General features: G+C 54.3%; 1 protein-coding gene across 1 annotated transcript in view; it reads right to left on the bottom strand.

The window, feature by feature from the left end:
* Positions 1-271: 271 nt before the first annotated feature.
* MYL3 (myosin light chain 3) overlaps positions 272-9,002 on the bottom strand; it is a 34,857-nt gene continuing 26,126 nt past the window's right edge. The window contains exon 7 of the mRNA XM_054481944.2: positions 272-336. The gene's annotated coding sequence lies outside the window, so the exon portion shown is untranslated. The remainder of the gene's footprint in view (positions 337-9,002) is intronic.

Raw genomic sequence — 9,002 nt, 5'->3', positions numbered from 1 at the left:
CAGGCCAGTCCTCACCTTGGGCACTCGCCTCAGGGACCTACTATCCCAGCTTGGGGTAGATGTCACCCAGCTGCACTGGAAACTATGGGAGGTAGCCCAGGCCATGCAGCACCTGCCAGCCTTCCCGCCTGGGCTCACAAGGCTGTCATGCTCCCATCCTCCTCCCTTCACCCTACAGCTGGGCCATGGCTCTGAGACAGTGACCTTGCCTGCAGGATGGGGCACATGAGTCTTTCACCCCTCCTTACCAGCTATTTCCCCTGGGCCCAAAGCACAGGATTGCAGAGAGCTGGTGGGGCTGAACTTGCCAGGAGCTCGGGTCCTCCATGTCCCCACCTGTGAGATAGAGAGGACACCCTATCCTGACCAGTCCACCAAAGGGTGCCTAAACTGTAAAGGGAAGTGCATCTGCAGTACCCATGGGGGTCTTCAGCTCCCAAAACACTGGGGCAAGCTGGGTGAGGGATGTTATTTAACTGGAATGGCTATGGTTTGCAGAACCAGAGCTTCCAAATTACTTAGCAAAACATGTTTGCTTTTTAATTAACATGTGCTTGGAAAACAATGGTTTTCATTAAAGTGAGTGGGGGAGAGAAGGGACTGTAGGGGAGAATATTTCAAGGAGCTCCAAGTTCCAGGCCAGACTTCTTAAAAATAAAGTGGGAGTCTTGCCCCAAGCCGGCAGAGGCTGGGAGGCAAGAACCCCTGCTGGAGAGCCCAAGGAACAGCCCTACTACCTGCCTCCACCACTCTCCGGCTCCCTGGCTGAGAATCTGCCCTTTTGCTGATGGCTCAGTTACTTACCTACTATTCCCTGGGCCACTCTGGGAAGAGGAGGTCTTTTTTTTTTTTTTTTTTTTTTTTTTTTTTTTTTTTTTTGAGATGGAGTCTCACTCACCCTGTCACCTAGGCTGGAGTGCAGTGTCTTGATCTCAGCTCACTGCAACATCCGCCTCTGGGGTTCAAGCAATTCTCCTGCCTCAGCCTCCTGCATAGCTGGGATTACAGGCACACACCACCACGTCCAGCTAATTTTTGTATTTTTAGCAGAGACAGGGTTTCGCATTGTTGGCCAGGCTGGTCTTGAACTCCTGACCTCAAGTGATCCGCCTGCCTCGGCCTCCCAAAGTGCTGAGATTACAGGCATGAGCCCCCGTGCCTGGCCGGTGTGGTCTTTTATAAAGCAGTCTTGGCGGTCAATGAATGAGGTCCACCAGGCAGATAAGCAAAAGGAAACAGCATGAGTAACAACCTGAAAGCATGGGCCTGGAAGCCACTGATGTCTAAGCCCCAGGGAGATTGGGGCAGGGAGGCTGAGCTGGTGCCAAGGACATAAGGGTGGAAGGGAGGATGACCTCACATGGAGCAGAGGGGATATGTGAAGAACTGGCCAGAGGAAGCGGAGGGCTGGGAGACTGGAAGCAGGACGCATTCCAAAGCCTCAGGGCTTGCTCCCCAGAGGCTGATGGGCAGGACTGCAGGTTCAGTCAGTCCAACAGGGGGCAGCGTTGACTCCGTCATCCAGCACAGAGAAGGCACACCATCGGTGTTCAATAAATGCATGTAGAAGGGTGAGAATGAAGAGATGATCCCTCCGAGTCAACCACACCTCCTCCTATTTCTTGCCTTTTGGGGACAGGGTTAGCACCAGCGTGCAGCCTGAGGTCAGATGTCAACATAGGGTTGGGACACATTTCACCCATTCACCCATGCAGACCGAGGGAAGATGGAGGGGAAGCTTCTGGGGAGTGAGGGCATCCCCAGGGGTCGGGTCAGATGACCCAGAACCCCCAGCTCCCGGCAGCCTGCCCAGGACCCTGTTTCTCATTTGGGGCCTTCTTGCTTCCCCCAACCCACACCCCCACATGAAACGTGCCTGCTTATACTTAATTCATTATGCTCGGCTGGGTGGGAGGCCTGGCGAGTGGGGTTTTTTTCCCCTGAGCTCAGACATTCCTCGCTTTATTATTCTCCACATTTGAAAGCAGCTGTCACCTCCCCCAACCGCCCCCAGCCCGAAGCTCAGAGTCCAGAAGGGGCCTCTCCAGGGCTCAGAACACCAGAGTCTCCAACACCTTCAGCCCGGCACAGGAGGAAAATTAAGGCCAGAGATAGATAGGGTAGCACCCCAGGGAGACCTGCAGGGCTCTCCCCCAACAGTCTGCACCTGAACTTATCCTCTCCTAGGTGCTGCAGCCACCCTCCCATAACACTGTCTTCTTGCCTGTCTACACCCACTCTGTTCCACCCTCCACACAGGTGGCCACAGTGGTCCCTTCATAACACAAACACAACCTCTGCCTCCCCCACTGGAGCAGGTGCTAGAAGAATTATCAAAGTCCCTGCCCTGCTCAGGCCCCTGGCAAACTGAGCCCTCACTGAGTCAGTGGCCTTACAGAGGGCAAGGCCCATCCCTAGAAAATAGCAGGGCCAGGGTCAGCCTAGTGAACCACCAAGGGGCCAGCCAGGGGAGAAACAGTTCTGGAGACTCAATTTCAGAGAAACCGGGAGGCCCTAGACAGATTTCTCCCCTACATCTGAGAGCTGCCCATGCAGAGCTTCCTTAGCAAGGGCTAAGATCCCTGTTGCATTTAAGCAAGCAGCAGCTTGGTCAGACTTGCCCTGGAAAAGAGGTTGGAGGAGGGACTTTGGCCCCAGGAGAAAATGGGGCAGAGGCCCAAGTGGGGCAGGCAACCTGGGGGCCTGGAAACTGAGTCTGGATGTCCCTGTCAGCACTCAGGCTGTCTTGCCCACACTCACCCTATCACTGGGCATGCCCACTCAGGCCTGGGGCTTGACAGCAGCATTCTTGAGTGCCCAGGAGAGTAGAGGTGACTCTGTAATGTGGCCCTGGAGGGTTCTTGGAGTCCACTGCAAGCCTGGGAGCCGAGAGCCCTCCCATACGTCCAGCTCTACTCTCTGAAACACCCCAAGGACTCCATCACTATGAGAAAGGCCCCCTCTTGAAGAGGGACTGCACAGAGCCTGAGTCAGCCCTCAGAGCAGGCCCTTTCCAGCAATAGAGCTGTCCCAGCCTAGAGCTTGGGATCCGGCCATGTCACCCTCTTGAGGGCTCCCAGCCCAGGGCCCCCCACTGAGCCTGGGCCATACAGAGGGAAACCTTGCTTCCCTTCTCATCCCTCAGCCTCAAGATCCATCCACCTTTCCCGGGACTAGAAGCCATTGAACATTTGCCTTCCTGCCACAGCAGCCACCATCCCACACCTTGTGCTGCAGCTAGGGATGAGAGGTCACTGCCATGAGCTTCCCCACCTCCAGCTGCAGGCCCCAGAGGTGGAAACAGGTATGGACATCCAGAGGTTTGGGGACACTCAGAATCTCAGGATCCCAAATACTCCAACAAAGAGCTGAGGCATCTTCTCCCTTGTGCCCCACCACCCCCTAGCCCTGACCTCACAGCACCTGCTTGTCCCAGAGGCTCATCAGCACCACCCTGCCAAGTTCCCATTCCCCACTCCATCCCAGTGGCAAGGCTGGGCCTCTGTTACTCATCATAGGTTGGCACAGTTAGCACCTGAAAATTACATGATGGATGGAGGGAGGGAGGGAGGGAGGGAGGGAGGGAGGGAGGGAGGGATGAAAGGAGGGAGAATGGATGGATGAATGGATGAATAAGCTGATTCAAATGAGCCTGGGGCCTGGCAAAGATCTGAAAATTACATGATGGAGGGAGGGAGGGAGGGAGGGAAGGAGGGAGAATGGATGGATGAATGGATGAATAAGCTGATTCAAATGAGCCTTGGGCCTGGCAAAGATCTGCTCCATTCAAGTGTCTCTATCCAGGGGTTTTGGGAAATGCTGACTACAACAAACTGTGAATTTCCTCAAAACTTAAAAACTGACTTGTAAGGTAAGCTCTTATTTTGCCAAGTAGAGATATGGAAAACAACAGCTACCGTCGTCATTGTTTTTGTAAACAGAAGGATATTCTCAAGGCAAAAGAAAGTAGGCAGGATGCAATCTTGGAAGAAAGACAGGCATTGAAGATGCATAGATTGGGCTTCTGGAAAATATACAACATAGGACATTTTTTCAAAACTTTCTTGGGTATTGTGATAAGTTGGGCCTTAGGGCTTGGAAATGCCCAAGTGCTTCCAATCTCCACCAGGGTAAGAGCCCCTTCTGCAGCCTTTCTGGCTGGGATTGGTTCCCCTCTGCTTGCATATTCCTCAGGACAGAGGGCTCACTACCTCTCCCAGTTAGCTCAGGAGCTGATTATGCCATTCTAGAGCACCTTTAAATGCTTCCAAGCCTACCATGGGAGACAGGTAAGGAGACCAGGAGCAGGGAATGATGGTAGAGGTGTTGAGGGAAGGGAAGACCAAGGCTTCCAGCCCCAGGGCATAGGTGTGGTAAGGAAAAGGGCATACTCATGTTCAGCTGGACCAAAGTAGAAAAATCAGGAATCTGCCAAGACCTGAACTTTCCCAAGGGGCACCTGGAAGTGCGGAGTCTGGAGTCTGAGTCTTCCAGCTGCCCCATTCCACCCCAACTAGCCCTCCAGAAAGGTTCTGATGTGCACCATGGCCACGGCCTCGGTAGATATGTGAGGTACCCAAGCCCATAGACCAGAGGTGGGGGTGGAGAATGGAAAAAAATGGTGGAAACTCAGGAGTCCTCAGGCAGGCTGGAGAGGAGGGTGCAGGCAGGAATCCTGCCCAGACCTGACCTTCGAGGGCCTTCTCTGTCCAAGAGGCCCTGGGACCTGGCTGCTGAGACTGGAGGGGCCCGCTGGGTGATCCGGCCTGGAGGAGTGTCATGTGCACACACACACACACACGCCACATTCCAGTTGTGCTCTGTCAGCATTTGGGCAAACCAGGATTGTGTGGCTTTGGGAGGGCAGGGAACAAATAACCCCCAAAAGTGGGTGAGGGAGGGACTGAGGCTGCTGGGAAGGAACTTGGGAGAACCCCAGGGAACCACTTCTGTGCTGGGTCACCAGGTTCAGGATCCGGGTTTTCCTGCTGTGCTCTGAGGTGACTGGATCAGCATTTCCCCTGTTCCCAGGGAGGCCCGCCCTCTCCCTGACCCCACAACTCTCACTACTACCCATGGCCTCAGGACCAACCACAGAGGACACCCCAAACACCCCCTTATGCAACACAAGGAGCTCCTGTCACACTGCTGCCTGACCTTTTTTGGCCCCTCCTCCCTGTTCCATACATTCCATCACCCCCAACCTCTCTTAAGGCCTCCATCAGCTTTCCATAAGACTCTCTGCCACTGAGTGCTTTGAGCCCTACAGTCCACTTTCCCACAGCTGCACTGATTTCCTTCCTTCTTGTGGCCTGGCAAAATTTTCACCCAATGCCTGACTTCTTCAAGATCCCACCTGACTTCTTTCTATCTCGGCCTGAATTTCTGGCCTTCCTGGCACTGCTACTCCATGCCATCTCATTCATGTCCCAATGGTAACCCCAGGATCCCTGGGGATGATGTCTGGAAGAGAGGATGCAGGGTGTGGCAGGCTAACAAGAGCCATTGGCATCTATGCAGGAACATCTGAGCAGCGGAGGGACGGTTTGTTCTGGGACCACCGCGGGCCCAGCTCCGATAATCCTCTGTCCCTTGTGCTCAAGTTCTAGATCCCCAAACTCTGCCCTAAAGCTGTGAGTGTCAAGGGCCCATCAGAACCTTGTTCCTGCAATGTCACTGGACCTTCTGTGTTAGGTTTTGCAGTTTCAAGGAGACTGCCTGGCCCTGCCTGGGGTGCCGAAGCTGAACTCTGCCCCTGGACTACCTCCACTGACCCTCTGATTCAGCCTGGACTGCGAATGTAGTGGTGGCTCCTCCTGCCACCTTGAGGAGACCTCAGAGATCAGGCCCCAGGCCAGAGGAGGAAAGTGGGGCAGAGAGACCCCACAACAGACCCCAGCCTTATGGGGCACATGACAGGGCACTTGAGGCATGAGGGGTATCAAGGTGGCCCAAGGGCAAACCCCCTGCCCCCTCCCACCCCTCTCCACCGGCCACAGGGCCATAGGCTGGACCACCCTTCTTGAGGGGGGAGCTGGGACCAGTGTTTATGCCACTGTAGGGAGGCCACAGCCTGCCTGGCAGTGCCACCTGCCCAGCGCCGGTGCTGATTCAGCAGAGCCCCCCCAGCACATATGCACTCAGACACAGGCACACACACTCATGCACACACAGTGGCAAACACACATGTACATATGCACAGACAAATGGGCACCTACACACTCACAGACACAGACACACATATACAACACACATACAAACACAAGCCCACGTTCACTCACAGACACAGATCCACAGGCATACATGCACAACTGTGGACCTATGCACACATACACATGTTCATTTCACCCAGCCAGTATGGGAGGATGCTGAGTAAGGAGAAGGCTCACCTCTGCAGCTGAGTCCCACCTTTAGGTGCCTCCACCCCATCCACTCTGATGCCTGCACCCACAGCCAGTGACCCAAACCCAGGAACACGTGGTCAGCAGAGCCACATATGAGAGGTAAATGGCCCCAGGGTGGCAACATGGCCATGACTGGGCCAGAGGCACATTCTAAGTGGAGCTGAGCTGCAACGAGTGGAACCAAGCGGCCCCTGCCAGAGCTCATCAGACAACAGCTCCATCCCTGCCCTCACCAAGGGGCCCCCAACCCGTCCCCTCCCAGCCACGCAAGAAGACTGGGGGCTGGGAATTGCAAGATGCTCCCTTCTACCACCAAGCCAAACCAAGTGGGACAGTAGCTCCCAGGGACTAGGGAAGCCTGCAAGAGGGAGGGTATGTTTGGGGAAGGCCTGGGAGTACTGCGGGCCACCCTGGAAACGAGAAGGGCAGGAATTCTTGAGAGAGTGGGACGTGTATTCCTGAGGACTAAGACACATGTGAACTTGGATGCAGGGCACTCCTTGCTGGAGACAACTGAGAGCAGGTGCAATCTGTGCTCAGGACACCAGCCCAGGGTAGGCATACCCAGAAAGAAAATGCTGAGACCACTCAGTCCCATGCAGACTTCTGAAGGGGAGCTCAGCACTTCTGGGCTTGGTTTTCAAGAGCAAGGTGCACCGGACAGGCGGGAACTGGGGACTGCCCGGGAGAGTATCAGCCACTTCAGGTGGTGCCCTGCCCCGGGGGAGGCTGGAGGTGGAACCTGATTGGGATCTGCTCCTCTCTGTGTGGGTCCTCAGTCACTCATGGGCCAGGAAGGCTGGCCAGAGCCCGCTAAGATCACACATGCACATGAAGATGCCCTCATTGGCCAAGTGCACTGCAACGGGGCACAGGGCGTCTTCATCTGCCCCACCAGCCGACAGACTGTGCACCTCTCAGTGCTGTGGCGGTAAACTGTGAAAGAGCAGATTACGACTCCTTCCCCTGAATTAGATCTGAGGCTGGAGTGGACTGAACCAGAAAGCCTTGAAATCTGTCTGTGATGTTGCTGAGGATGTTTTCGAAACAGCCCTGGAATCTGACCATTTACGACCATCACCCCCGCCAGTACCCTGGGCCAAGCGTGCATCTCCTCTCTCCTGGACCCTCCTCACTGGCCTCCCTGCTGCCCCTGTGCCCCCCACAGCGGCCAGGGTGGCACTGAGAAAACATCTCCCCAGGGCGCGTGCTGCAGCCCTCCCTGACCTCTCTGACTCAGGACCTGTCCCTCTCCATGGCACTTTCTGCTCCCATCACCAGGCCTCTGTGCCCTCTGCCAGGACGTCTTCCCTCAGATGCCCACACAGCCTCCTGAAGCAGATGCTGAGGTGCCGCACAGGAATGTTCCAGCCCACCTAGGGGCCCTGCCCAGTCAGTGACAGATGGGAGTCTGTAGATAGTCTGCCTTCCTCATCCCTCAGTGAGAAAATACCACCATCTCCTGGAGGTTCCCAGCAGGGCTGAGACCCCTTTGCTCATGGTGTCATCTGCTCTGCGTGCACTCCTTTGGGGGGATTTTCTTCCTTCCCAGGCCCCCCATCCCACCCCTCTCCCACGCTCCCTGGAATCACCTTCCAGGGAGGCTACTTGCAGGTAGTCCTTGATCTGGTCCTTGTCTCAGGGATCACTTCTGGGGGAGCCCAGCCTAAGACACTTCATCTCTCCCTTTTCCCTTTAGCAATAACTCCCCATCTCCCCTCCCCCAGCCCCTACCATTTACTTTCTGTCTGTATGAATTTGACTACTCTAGGACCCTTAGATAAGTGGACTCTACAGTATTTTGTGTGTGTGTGACTGGCTTATTTCACTTAGTGTAACGTCCTCAAGTTTCACCCGCATTGTCGCATGTGTCGGCATGGCCTTGCTTTGTCAGGCTGAGTAATACTCCCTTGTGGATAGACCACATTTGCTTACCCACTCACCCCTCCACAGACACTTGGGTTGCTTCCACCTTTTAGCTACTGCGAATAGTGCTGCTGTGAACGTGGGTGTGCAAATACCTGTTCAAACCCTGCTTTCAAGTATTTTAGGCACATGCCCAGAAGTAGAATTGCTGGTCATCTGGTCATTCTATTTTGTGGGAAACTGCTATAGTGTTTTCCACAGCGGCTGCACCATTTTACTTTCAAATTTCAACAGTGCACAAGGGTTCTAATTTCTCCACATCTTTAACAACACTTGTTATTTTCTGCTGTTTTTTTATAAAAGCCATTCTAATGGGTGTGAGGCGGTATCTCATTATGGTTTTAATTTGCATTTCTCTAATGATTAGTGATGTTCAGCATCTTTTCATGTGCTTATTGGTTATCTGTATATCCTTTGGTTTTTTGCTTTGTTTTGTTTTGTTTTTTTGAGATGGAGTCTTGCTCTGTTGCCCAGGCTGGAGTACAGTGGCGCAATCTCAGCTCACTGCAACCTCCGCCTCCCGGGTTCAAATGATTCTTTGGCCTCAGCCTCCCAAGTAGCTGGGATTACAGGCACCGGCCATCATGCTGGGCTAATTCTTGTATTTTTGTAGAGATGGGGTTTCACCATGTTGGCCAGGCTGGTCTTGAACTCCTGACCTCATGTGATCTA

This window comes from Pongo pygmaeus, chromosome 2 (genome assembly GCF_028885625.2).
Source record: "Pongo pygmaeus isolate AG05252 chromosome 2, NHGRI_mPonPyg2-v2.0_pri, whole genome shotgun sequence".
Taxonomy (NCBI): Eukaryota; Metazoa; Chordata; class Mammalia; order Primates; family Hominidae; genus Pongo; species Pongo pygmaeus.
The sequence above is the reverse complement of the archived record's forward strand: the minus strand, read 5'-3'. Positions and strand labels throughout refer to the sequence as shown.